At 35.8% G+C, this 14,504-nt stretch overlaps 1 pseudogene; it reads right to left on the bottom strand.

The window, feature by feature from the left end:
- Window positions 1-6,907: 6,907 nt before the first annotated feature.
- LOC122113019 lies at window positions 6,908-7,370 on the bottom strand (annotated as a pseudogene).
- Window positions 7,371-14,504: the final 7,134 nt, after the last annotated feature.

Raw genomic sequence — 14,504 nt, 5'->3', positions numbered from 1 at the left:
ATGGAAGGAAAACAAAAAAGAAAAAAGTAAAATGAAAGAAAGAAATAGTCATTTTAGCCTGGCACTGGTGGCTTAGGCCTGTAATCCTAGCAAGAGGCTGAGATCTGAGGATCATAGTTTGAAGCCAGTGTGGGCAAGAAAGTCTGTGATACTCTTATCTCCAATTAACCATGAGAAAGACAGAAGTGGAACTGCAAATCAAGTGGTAGAATATTTTCTTTGAGGAAAAGTCAGGGACACCTTCCAAGCTCTGAGTTCAAGGACCATCACCAAAAAAAAGAAAGAAAGAAAGAAAGAGAGAGAGAGAGAGAGAAAGAAAGAAACAAAGAAAGAAAGAGAGAGAGAAAGAAAGAAACAAAGAAAAGAAATAATCTCTTTAACCAATATAGTAATTATTTCTATCAGATTTAGTGGCCTAAGAAACCTAATGTGACTAGAATTCATCTTGAGCTTTTAATTTACTAAGACTATTGTATTCTCTGGTTGGAATATTCAATCAAAATTCCTCAAAAATGGAAAGACAAGACAGAAATGTTTTGTTAGTAAATCATTAGCATAATAATAAAAGAAAACACTGAATTTCACTCCTTGATCCAGGCTCATAAATCTTGGCTGAAATCAGTGAGCACCATATATACATTCATGCCAATTAAATCTCATCAAGGATTGGACCCAATTAGTGTTAAGTCTTCAAAAAGACAACTAAACAACTGAATGAAGTAACAAATAAAATTAGGATAAAGCAAAAATATAGGGGCTGGGAAGTTGGCTCAGTGGTAGAGCACTTGCCTTGCATGCCTGAGGCCCTGGGTTCGATTCCTCAGCACCACATAAGCAAAAAGAAAAAAGCCAGAAGTGGCGTTGTGACTCAAGTGGTAGAGTGCTAGCCTTGAGCTGAAGAGCTGAGGGACAGCGCCCAGACCCAGAGTTCAGGCCCCACGACTGGACCCAAAATATATATATATATATATATATATATATATATATAGTTGATATAATTAATCAATCTTATTAATAATGTTAATGCAAAATATTTATAGTGAAAGATGTTAGGTGGGACTTGATAACCTTTGTAATTTTTCTAGTACTCTAAAAATAAATTGTATTTTAGAAGTCATATATTAAAGGAAAGAATAAGAAAAGAGTGCCCACTGTCCCCCCTCCCCCTGCAAGGCTTTCTGCATTGTCATGATAAAGACATGGACAAGCTCAAGAAATCAGTAGCATGTGTTCCTGCTGTGCTCATTAACTATGAATTCAACCCCATATTTGGAATCTATGCAAAGTATTCTGAGGCCATACAATCATTTGTTATATTGTTCACAGAGTGAGTTTTCACAGAAGCTCTCTTTTTCAAGGAGAGAGACATGGACATATTTTCAGAGTAACTCTTACTCCACAGCAAATGGAGCTCTGTCACTTCAGTGGAATAAGTCTGCCCAGCCACTCCTACCTTCTCAGAGAACACTGCAGTGGAAATCCTGTGGCATTTCTCTCAGGAAGCTAATCTATCCACTTGGCAAGCAGATCGCTTATGTGGATTTCCATGATAGTGAGCCCATGCATAATCTCATCTCTGGTGCCAGGTACATGTTGCTTATGAGACACTTGGTTAAATTTAAAGGCATAAGAGAAGAAGCTTTTAGCATTAACAGCTTGCCTTGTCCACCCAGCAACCAAGATAATCTTCTGTGGACATTATAACTTATTGGATATGTACATAAAACAGAAATATTTTAATTCTGTGACAAGTTGGAAATGTCTTTTAAAAAAATACTAATTGTACTTGTGCAATATTATGGATACTGTTCTTTGGTGAATTATTGAATGCCCATACAAGTATCTCTTTCAAAACAAAAAAGAATATTTAAATTTCTGACTTAGTGTTCCATTCACTAGCTATGGTGTAGAGAGCAGGGGGACCCTTGCAGGTGACTTGCAAAATGGTTTTTCTTTCAAATGTCTATTGTTAAATATGACACCAGTGTACCAAGGAGAACAATGTGGAAATTACAGTAATCTGTGTGCAGGCCATGAGAATAGTCCATCCAGGCTGTGAGAAAGCAAACAACAATGCACTGGGGTAGATATCATGGAGCTCTAAGCCACTGATTCATGAAATCATTGAGCCACACATCAGTTATGGTTTCAAGTCCACATGGAGTTGCAGGTGTCTAGTGGTCAGACAACATGCAGTTCATGATGGTAAGGCTCAAGTTTCATAACAACATGGAGGTCATGGCTCAGAAACTTTATCTCTCACAAACTCAGAAGTAAATCAGAAGTTTCTTAAAGACTACTGACCTGAAGAGGATAGCATTGATTTCCTCCAGTCACTTTCCCTAACAAAACTACACAACAAATGTTTTACCAAAACAAACAAAAAAAGGAAGTGTATGAGTGTATAAGCAGCATGAGTTACAGAATGACAGAATAAAAAATTGGCTGGAAGACAATTATCTGAAATTTAAGTCTACAACTTTAGATGGAAAGAGCCAATAAATCCTGTAAAGAAACAATAGATTCATTCCATTCTATATCTATAATTTTGTATTACTTTTCAACAACTGAAAAAACAGTGGTGATGAAAATATTGAATATTGTTCTTCAGAGACGCATACCTAGAATCATCTGGATGAAATGACTAGGACAAATAAAATACTGAAGCTTAAGTAAAGAGAGTATAACTATCAACAAAAATTTCATAGAACACGTATCAAAATGTTTATAACAGTAGTATGAATATTACTGTATCAAAATGTTCATAATAAGGCAGGCACCGGTGGCTCATGCCTGTAATCTTAGCTACTCAGAAGGCTGAGATCTGAGGCTCACAACTGGAAGCCAGCCTGGGCAAGAAACACCAATTAGACTATTTGTTAATTGTAAAGATGCTGTACAGAGGGGTTACAGTTACATGAGCAAGGCAATGAGTACATTACTTGTTGATCATTGTTCCCTTCCTCTGCATTATCCCACTATCTCTTCCCTTCCCCATCTCCTACACTCCACCCCATGCCCCCAACCCCACCCCAAACCTAGGTTGTAAAGTTCATTTCCAATATAATGTCCTGTGGGTATTCTTGTTGCAATGAGTCATTCTGTGTCCTTATTTCAGCATTTTGTTATTTCCCTTCCTCCCCAGATTAGACATATGTATATACAAGATGCAGGGCACCAAAATCAACTACAGTGACAACAAAGGATGTACCATAGGGGAAAGAACATACAAAAATACACCAAAAAAAATAAAATCACATAGTACATTTAAAACAATAACAATAAAGACAGACCTCTGGATCCATATCTTCGACCATTTCACTTAGCATTATCAAATATGGTTATATGCACATGGCTTTTTAGCTTTTTGGCACATTTGATAAGATCACCTTATATGAATACTAATTATTGCAAATAAGGGCAACTATGGTACCCAAATTTCTTTGGGACTGGGTTACTTCACTTAATATGATTTTTCCCAAATCTTTCCATTTCCTAACAAATGGGATGATGTCATTCTTTCTGATGGAAGCATAGAATTCCATTGTATATATATATATAAGACATATTCTTGATGCACTCATCTACTGAGGGGCATCTGGGTTGGTGCTGAAAAAATTGGTTAAACACCTGTAGACTGAAATTAGATCCTTATATATCATCTTTCACCAGAATCAACCCCAAATGGATCAAAGACCTCAAAGTAAAAGCAGACACACTGAAAACATTACAGAACATAGGAGAAACTCTAGGGCTCCTTGGCACAGGTCAAAATTTTCTTAATAAATATCCAGAAACACAACAAATCAAAGAAAGGTTGTACAAATGAGATTGCATGAAACTGCAGAACTTCTACATGACAAAGAACAAAGCTAGTAAGATCAATAGAAAGCCCAAGGATTGAGAGAAAATTTTCACAAGCCATACAACAGACAAGGGCCTCATATCAGAAATATACATAGAGCTCAAAAATTTAAATCCTCCAAAAACAAATTCTCAAAGTAACCAACACCCCTTAATAAGTGAGCTAATGACTTAAAGAGAGACTTGTCTGAAGAGAAAGAAGTATGATCAATAGACACATAGACACGTGAAGAAATGCTCAGCATCTCTGTCTATAAAAGAAATGCAAATGAAAACAACATTGAGATTCCACTTCACCCCAGTTAGAATGGCTATAAACAAAAAAATCTAATAATGACAGATACTGGAGAGGATGTGGCCAAAAGGGAACCCTACTGCACTGTTGGTGGGAGTGTAAATTTGTCCAACCAATTTGGAAATCAGTATGGAAGTTCCTCAAAAGACTCCACATAGAGCTCCTCTATGATCCAGCAATCCTACTTCTGGGCATTTACCCAAATGATTACAAACAAGGCCATACTAAAGCTACCAGCATGACTATGTTTATCACAGCATTATTCACCATAGCTAAGATATGGAACCCATTATCACCAATAAGCTACTCAAAAAAGCTACACATGGGGCTGTGGCTCCAGTGGTAGAGCACTTACCTTAAGCAAAAAAGAAGCTTAGGGACAATGCCCAGGTCCAGAGTTCAAGCCTCAGGATCGTTACACACACACACACACACACACACACACACACACACACACACACACACACACACACACACACACACACACACACACCTTATTCTGCAAGTCAGGAATCTGGACAGGGTACAGTGAGAATTGTTTCTTCAGCATCTGATTCTTATGCTAGAAAAGTTAAAATTTACATTTACAATTAATTAAAGGGGTTCTTTTGGCTGATAGCTGAGATGTTTGTTGAAATTGTTAACACACACACACACACAGAGCCTATTTATGCATCCTGCATAGCTAGTTATTACTTGTAAATGCTACTACAATTGCTCAGGATTTTTAGTTGAGATGAAGTATTGATACGTTTCAGCCTGGACTGCCTGTGATCACAAGCATTTATTGGCATAAATTGCCATTCCTGACCCTCTTCAACCATTTCTTTTTGCTTTCTTTTTCTTTTGTCTTTGCTTTTTCAGTACTGGCATTTCAATTTAGGGCATCAGCTTTCTCAGCTTGCTGTTTCACTAGTGCTCTACCTCTTTAACCATGCCTCCAGCCAAGCGTTTTTATTAGAGACAGAATATCATAGATAGTTCTTCCTGAGCTTACTTCAAAATGTATCCCTGATCCTTTAGATTTTAGCTATAAGTACAGGTGTTGGCCACCACACATACCTAGCATACATTTTTTTATTGTGAAAATACCGTATAGAGGGGTTACAATTACATGGGCAAGATAATGAGTACATTTCATTTTTTTTTGTTTTGTTTTGTTTTTTGTTTTTTGTCAGTCATGGGGCTTGAACTCTGGGCCTGGGCACTGTTCCTCAGCTCTTCAGCTCAAGGCCAGCACTCTACCACTGGAGCCACAGCACCACTTCTGGCTTTTTCTGTTGATGTGGTGCTGAGAAATCGAACCCAGGGCCTCATGCATGCAAGGCAAGCGCTCTACCACTGAGCCACCTTTCCAGCCCAATGAGTACATTTCTTATCAAGCATTGCTGCCTCCTCCTTTGTTTCCCCTTCCCATCCCTACCCATCCACTCTTTCCCCCTCCCCAGCCAAAGTTGTAAAGTTCATCTATCAACATACCGACTTGTACATCTCATTATTGCAATGGGTCCACCTGTATCCCTATATAAATGATATGTTTTTTCCCTTCCCCTCCACAAATTATACCAACATCAAATAGCTTAAGACAAACAGGTAATCCTAGAAATACTGCTATGTGTATCTTGGGAAATACAGTATTTCACCATCATAAAAGTAAATCATTTTAATCTTTTGTAGCTTTTTTTTTTCCCCCAGGGCTGAGGACCGAACCCAGGACCTTGCACGTGCCAGGCAGGCACCCTTGCGCTGAGCTAAACCCCCAGCCCCAAAAGTAAATCATTTTATATGGTTGGTTTTTTTTTTTGGAAAATCCAGTTCATCAATTAGCAAATATTTATTTACGACTATGCGTCTAATGGTTGAAAATCTGTCAGTAAACAGGTGAACATTCTCAGAGTTACACTTTGTAACATATGGCAAAATAATATTAATCTATTTAATAATGCTTTCCTTCCCCTCTGAATGTCAATTTAACCCACATATATGGACACAAGTAGGCGTGCTGAAGAACAAATAATAGTCAAAAGTGAAATATCAAGTGACATACAAAGGTTGTACATGTTCTTTTCTAAATGCTAGTATGGTATTTCACTTCTGGATTTAATAGGAAAACTGCTCAGAAAGATTCAATTGAGTTATCTACTGTATTACAATTTATATTGATCATGTGTTTGAGAACTAGGGAGGACAGCAAGGAGCCTTGTCATAATCCCATATAATCCATAATGTATGGCCTTTGCATGATTTTTATTTTTTCTGTGTCTGGGCCTTGAACTCAGGGCCTACGCATTATACCTGAGACTTTGCTCGAGGCTAGCACTTTACCACTTGAGCAACAGATTAACTTTTGGCTTTTAGGTAGATGGTTGGAGATAAGTGTCTCACAGACTTTCCTGCCAGAGATGGCTGGGAACCACGATCATTAGATCTGAGACTCCTGAGTAGCTTGCTTTTCAAGCATGAGCCACCAGTGCTTGACTACATGGTATTCTTATTAAGTCAATCTTGTGCAGAGAAACAGCCTTGTGCCTTTGCTAAGTCACCATTAACATACCAGTTCAAAGAGGCCTAGATTTCTTGCTTTGTTGTAGTTGATTAGATTCCACTCACTCTCACCTGTGACTTCTGTTCTATGTTCTTTCTCATCATGGTGTCCTCCATGTCAGGCAATGATATGTAGTTATTAACTGACTTATTGTTCCAACAACTGGTTGTATATGACTTAAATAATTTTCCCAAACTGCATATCTAGTTCTTAAAAACTGTCAGGTCCCACCCCTCCCCCATTTTAATGATGGAAACAAACAACATATAAAACAGAAGCTTCTGAAATAACCACTTGTTCTTGCCAGGCATGTATCTCTCCTCAAACTTCACCTTGGCCTCCCGTCAGGCCTTGCCTTTAAGAGCTCGATCTCTGAAGACATCCTTGTTGACCACAGTTTTGTCCAAGGTGATATCCACAGAGTACCTTGTGAGCATAAGGTGATTATAGTTATAAACTTTCACAAAAGACTTGATCTTTGACCTCATGGCGATCTTTTTGCCCATGTTAGCTGTCACTTTTCAGGGATAACGATCAATTCCTGCCACCAAATCATGGCTGTAGGGGAGATCTGAAGTGCCATCATCAATGTTCTTCATGATGACACTTTTACGTTGGGAGTAGCATCCAGCCAACCACTTTTCCTGGTTTCATGAACTTGAGCATTTTGACAGTACCCAGCAGCCGTACAACAAAAATAAAAACCTTAAGAACTGTCTTACAAAGAATTTTTGGGACAATAGTTGGTAAATAGGGTATTGTGGTTGTGGAATAGTAATTTCACGAGATTCTGAAATCTTCCCAATTTCAAGCCAATGTGGTTTTCATTTTAACAATATTATTTTTAAAAAATCTTAACACATCATACTCATCAGTTGAAATATTGAATTGAAACCTCTCTGTACAACCCCTTAAAGATAATAAATTAATTAAACTGAATTCATTAAAAAACTTATTGCACTACAGAATACTCGACTTTCTCATTTCTAAAAAAAAAAATCACTATTTTCAGAGGTAATACAGTCCATCCTTGATCAAGAATGAAAAAAATGACTATTTCTTGATACTCAGGAAGTCATTGATGACAAAGTTTCCTCAGGAGAAGATAATTGCTTCTCAATGATTAAATTTCAGAGTCCCCATGGTTTCATTAGGACTTTTTAAAGTACGTGAGAATGTTGGTAAGGGATGATCCTCTCAGGATTACCTAGAAAGGATTATTGGATTGTGAACTTGCCTATCTTCATTGGGCTCCTTTCCACTCTAATGTGTTGCAATAAAGACCAAAGAAGCCTATAACTGCATCTATATTCTTCCTTTACTCTAAAATAATGAGCCATTTTCTATTCTGCAAGGGTAAGCTTTTCTAATGTTGAAATTTCAGAACACTGAACACAATACATGGCTCACCAGAACTGCAGCTGAGCATGGCTCACATCTGTCATCTGGATTCAGGGAGGCCAAGCTATGAAGCCCCATGCTTTAAAAAAAGATCCAATAAAATATTTACAGTTTAAGCAACTTGGTTCTGGTGAATGAGTTTCCCCCTTTAGTTAACTGAAGAAGAAAAACATTCCTGTGCGTACATGCCATTTCTTTAGATCCCAATTTAAATGTACCTTTAGTATATTACTAGTAAGGATATCAGTCCTTTCCAGGAGCATTTATTGTTGTGTTGTTTACTTTTTGCATGTTGCCATATGCAATTAAAATTCTGAGTTTTGCTGCTAAAATTTTAATATATTTTAAATGATAATAAATTATACAAAACATCTTTATTTTGTGCAATCCAGTCCTGAAAACAATTTTCTGACTACTCGCTACTTAAATGAAAGAATTATTGTCAGGAAAAAATCAGTCACATGATGTAATGACAATCACTATAAGGTTAACAATGATTTCCAAGATTAAAGAAATGTTACCCACTTTCAAAGGCATTCTATCCTCAAAATTTGCCCTTGATTTTCTATGTTAAATTAAATTAGAAGGTTACTCAAGTCTATGTTGGAATTATAAATTTGTCATGTTATTGGTGATTAGCTATAGTATGTCATAATATATCTACATTTTCATGCCTCACATATATAATGTACCTGTGATATATGTGTTATTACTACACAAATATTTAAAAAGTAGATTAAGGTCGAGGAGAGTAGCTCAATGGAAGACCCTTGCCTAGGATGTATAAGGTCTTTGGCTCGATTCCCAGTACTGTCCAAATAAGAAAGGGAGTACACAGAGCATGAGGCTTTGGCCACAAACCCTACATATTTCATATATCTGAGTTTGGGAGCTGAATCTTCACACAATATTTGTTACCTCTTAGAAAGGAAACAGCTAAACTGTAAAAGGTTAAATAGTGTCTCTGGTGTCATTAGGGGGAATGACCTAAATGCCTGCTTTTCTATTGTTTTGTAGTGAGTGATTGCTGAAAATGATGCATTCTTTCCCTTGCAGAGACTCTGGTAAAGAAGAAATTTCTGTCATTCACAGATGTGAGGGACAATAAGCTTCACCGTGAGTCATAAATATTAGGGACATAGAGTGACAATGAAACAGATCAGGATTCAAGTCTTGTTCTATTATTTATTGTCTGCATGCCAGATGACTTACCTTTTATAGGCTTCAAATCCTCCTACCCATACACAAAATTTGAATTAAAAAATAGCCTAATTGAATTTCTGTCACTACTAAAGGAAATGACAGTGGATCAGCTAGCTTTTAGTCTAGATCTGAGAACATAGCAAATACTCAATGAATGATAACTATTTTTATTGTTTTCTAGAACAGTTACCAAATACTTAGATAGATTTTGCTTTATTTCTTGAGTGTTGAAAAGTGGGTCAGAAACTATACACATAGAATAATTTCCACCAATGAATGTCCACTTTCTTTGTTACTGTTCAAAGAGAGGAGCCTAGTTTTTATCCTCTGTTTTCTGAGAAGGGATTATATTTTTCCCTGCTGTTTGAAGTGAATTAAGATTGAGCTCTGAAAATGAATGTCATGATCATTTTTCTTTAGCCCTGAGCCAGATGCTCAATTCAGTGAGAACTGATTTAAAGTATTACAAAGAAAGCGAATATGTCCTTATTTGAAAAATACCAGCAAATGGACAAAAATAACTCAGGTAGGAGCCTGATGATATAATGACAGTCATTTTCTTTCTGCTTTTAAAATTTGTTTCGATACTGCATTGCCGTCCTTCCTATTTGAGCAATAACACTATTGACTGCAATTATTCTCTGGGTGGAGGAGTTTACTGAAAAGGCAGCTGTGCAATGACCATTTTGTTGTGCACTGTGCATGCTTGAAAAGAGCTTTGTGATTTTTAAGTATAACCATTTGTTGCAGAATTACCTTTTTATTTCTCCACCTTAAACTCAAAGCCAGACTGAAATATTAGTACTGAGAAACCTATCTGCAGCTATCCTTCCCTGAATAATACTAGTCCTAGGACTATAAACAAAATTATAGCAAGCCAAGTGTTACTGTTCTGCATATACCATTGAGAGGAAATGCAGGTAGACAGGTAGATAGGCACTCTGTCTATAGGTAATCTGAAATATTTATCATGTTACCGGTTTTTATTTGTATCTGTAGCAATTGCTAATGACTTAGCAATTTGTGTGTTTAGAAGTACGTTACTTTCCATTGCTAAAAAAATGATTTGGACAATTTTTTTATAGTGCTACCCTCTGCTTGTTTTGAAAGCTGTGTTTCAGTATTTATGTCACTTTGTAACTTCCAAGGGTTTGAATTCAGGCCCTCACAAAATGGATAAACCTACAACCTTCTTTCTTTACTTTTTCTTTCTCTTCTTCAGGATGCATAACTTGTATGAATATGCCTTCAAATTTACTGCTTCTTTTGTCGGTCATATTTAACTATTGAGCTCCTTTAAGGAATTACCCATTCTATTTGTTGTATTTTGGGGTCTTTAAATTTCTTTAATTTTTATGCCAACTCAGTTTTCATTTCTTCTTAAGTAATTTTAGACACTTTGCATCTTTGTAGGCTGTTTATGTGACATGGGCTGTATGTTTAATTATTATTTGTTTTCTGTAGGGGTCTGCTTTCATATAATCAGATACTTTGCAGGAAGTTAACCCTAAATTCATATGTAAATCAAAGGGACCAATATAAGAATACCGCATACAATCTTGCACAAACTTAGAATACATTTCCTCTTTAATTTATTATCTGGAAGTATGCAAAGGGGTTTAAATTCAACCTGTCAGTTCATGATTAGATTGCATCTTGGTTAATGACACCTGTTTCCTTAGTCTCCCCCAATCTCTCCCAGTTCCAATTATCCCCTCAATTTTACTAGTTACATTTTCATATATATATATATTTGATTTATTTGAATATTTATATATATTATATATAATGTTATAACTGCATTCTCCCATACTTCCTCTCTGCATATGACCATTCTTTTCTTTTAAACTCAAGTCCCAGCTTTCTGTTATTCATTTCTAAGACTATGTTAGTTGTTCATATGAGTTACACGATTAAACTCTTCTCCTGTGTATACTTCCTTTGTGTGACTTTAGTCAATATGATTATGTATTTGTGACTATGACTCTTTATGTTTACATATATTTATAAATTAGTTATAATTTTCATATATGAAAGAGACTATGTATTCTTTTTCTCTCTGCACTTGATTTATTTCACTTAAAATATTGTTTCTTTGTCTATCTATATCTCTACAAATGATAAAATATTCTTCCTGATGGATGAATAAAGACACACATCTTGATTTTGAAATTTGGTACAATTCAATAACAAAATGACAAAATCCTTTTAAAACTAGATATCAATTTGAGTATATATTCATTAAAATAAGGTATATAATTAATGAATATGCACAAATTTTCTCAATATAGCCATTAAAAACACAATAAAATTTCATTTTGGGTAGAATAATTCATGGAATAATTTAAACTATTTATATGACAATGAGGCTATTAAAGGTATAACAAATGAATATGGAGAAATTTACCCCTAAGACAGTAGGTAATGAAAAATGGTAGCTAGCCAGGGGGGTTGACTGTAGTATTCTTTCTTCACTATTTCTTGTTAGTTCAATCTTGATCTTATTCTACAGATAGGCTTAAACTAATGCCTTCTCATTGGGATGTATAAAGAAATGAGAGGAGCTAAATTTTATGAAAGAAAAAAAAATCTAACAACTAAAAAAAAAAAATCTAACAATGATATCCATGCATAATCTAACTACTATATCCAAAGCATCTGTATTTCCTTAATTTTATAGATTACTATGAAAACAAGATTTTTGTGTATATAAATTAAAATTATGATAGTTCTTTATATAAAATGTAGGCAATTCATGAAGCAATATGTTTCATTGAATTACTTCTGATGAGAAGAAAAATTATGTCAGCCAATACTGGATGGCTGTTTTCTCACCAGGAGTAGTTCATGTTACTCAAATGCTTAAATATGAAATTTTCTTTCTTATGTGTTTTCTGAGGCCTATTTTTTATTCTCATTCTTCCCTGCTTCCATTATCCAAGGCTTGGTGTTTTGTTTCATTTGATAGTGAACTGTTTATCTTTGATTGCCTTGTTATAGTTTTTTACATCATCAAAGACTACCATGTTAATTCTGTTGAAGTTTAGTCATTGGTCAATGGGTTGTGATCCTCTCTTTGGAGAAGGTGGTAGTGAATTTTATCTGTTAACCTATCTGGTTGTAGTTTCCAGTTATTTAACTGAGCAGCAATATTGGTGTTGCTGTGGAGGCACTTTATAGGTATGGTTAATATCTACATTTAATTGTCTTTAAGTAACGATTATGCTGTGGTAACATGATGGGAATACTCCAATGTATTGAAAAACCAAACTAATTTTCTCAGGAAATAAATCATTCTTGAATGGCATTATTGAGACTATCTCAGTTTCCAGGCTGGCAGATTTGAAATACCCCATCCACAACCACTACATGTACAACTTCCTTAAATTGCTTGTATATATTTACTTAAAACTCTCATTTATATTTACATCTAAATATATCTGATAAAGCTCCTATCAGTTTATTTCTCCTAAAATCCTTCCTAGATAGTGAATATTTTCCTTCTCTTCATTCCTTCCTGTATGTTTTTGACATCAGGAAAATATTCGCATAACCTAAATTTGATTAACACTTACCTAACAATCTATAGGAAAAGCTTCAATTGTTTAATTGCATTTATAACAACTGCCGTTAGGAAGGGTCTTACAAACTTCAAGTCATATTGTAGCCAAGGATTCTCTTTACTAACTTTTAAAATACTCTACTTTCCTTTTTAAAAAAATTATTTATTTATTTATTATTGTGAAAATGACGTAAAGAGGGGTTACAATTACATGGGCAAGGTAATGAGTACATTTCTAATCAAACATTGCTGCCTCCTCCTTTGTTTCCCCTTCCCATCCCTTCCCATCTCCCTCCCCTCAGTTCCCATTCCCCCTCCCTCCCTCTCCTTCCCCTCCTGGGCCAAAGTTGTAAAGTTCATTTTTCGACCTAACGTCTTGTACATCTCATTGTTGCAATATGTCCACCTGTATCCCTATTTAAACAATTTGTTTTTTTCCCTTCCCCTCCACAAATTATAGCAACATCAAATACAGTGAAAACAGGGGTTATACCGTGGGGGAGGGACATACAAAGCAACAAAGAAATCATCTTATAAATATGTTAGAAACAATCGCATGAAAAGAAAAAAAATTTTTGACTACTTATCGTGGGTTTCATTCCCCTAATGTCAACTTACCTGACCTTTTCTGCTTGACTCAGACATATACTAGTTATTGCAAATAAGGGGAACTATGGGACCTATGTTTCTTGGGGTCTGGCTTACTTCACTTAATATAATTTTTCCAAGTCTTTCCATTTCCTAACAAATGGGGCAATGTCATTCTTTCTGATGGAGGAATAGAATTCCATTGTGTGTGTGTGTGTGTGTGTGTGTGTGTGTATATATATATATATATATATATATATATATACATATATATATATATATATATATATATATCACATTTTCTTGATCCATTCATCTACTGAGGGGCATCTGGTTTGGTTCCATATCTTAGCTATGGTAAATAATGCTGCAATAAACATAGTTATGCTGGTAGCTTTAGTATGGTCTTGTTTGTGATCCTTTGGGTAAATGCTCAAAAGTGGAATTGCTGGGTCATAGGGGAGGTCTATGTGGAGTCTTTTGAGGAACTTCCATACTACTTTCCAAAGTGGTTGAACAAGTTTACACTCCCACCAACAATGCAGTTAGGTTCCCTTCTGTCCACATCCCCTCCAGCATCTGTTGTTATTAGAGTTCTTGATTCTAGCCTTTCTAAATTGAGTGAGGTGGTATCTCACTGTTGTTTTGATTTGCGTTTCTTTTATGGCTAAAGAGGTTGAGCATTTCTTCATGTGTCTATTGGCCATCCTTCTTTCCTCTTCAGAGAAGTTTCTCATTAAGCCTTTAGCCCACTTATTTATTGGGCAGTTGGTTCTTTGAGGATTTGTTGTTGGGGGACTTAATTTTTTTGAATTCCAGGTATATTTTAGATATGAGACTCTTGTCCGTTGTATGACTAGTGAAGATCTTCTCCCAATCTCTGGGCTTTCTATTGATCTTGCTAGCTATGCCCTTTGCCATGCAGAAGCTCTGCAATTTCATGCAATCCCGTTTGTCCTACCTCTCTTTGATTCATTATGCTTCTGGGTCTCTATTAAGAAAATTTCGACCTGTGCCAAGGAGATCTAGGAACCACATGGTTACCT

The sequence above is a fragment of the Dipodomys spectabilis genome, unplaced genomic scaffold (assembly GCF_019054845.1).
Source record: "Dipodomys spectabilis isolate Male_0828 unplaced genomic scaffold, ASM1905484v1 ptg000096l, whole genome shotgun sequence".
Lineage (NCBI taxonomy): Eukaryota > Metazoa > Chordata > Mammalia > Rodentia > Heteromyidae > Dipodomys > Dipodomys spectabilis.
Note: the sequence above shows the minus strand (reverse complement) of the source record. Positions and strands in the feature narration are given on the sequence as shown.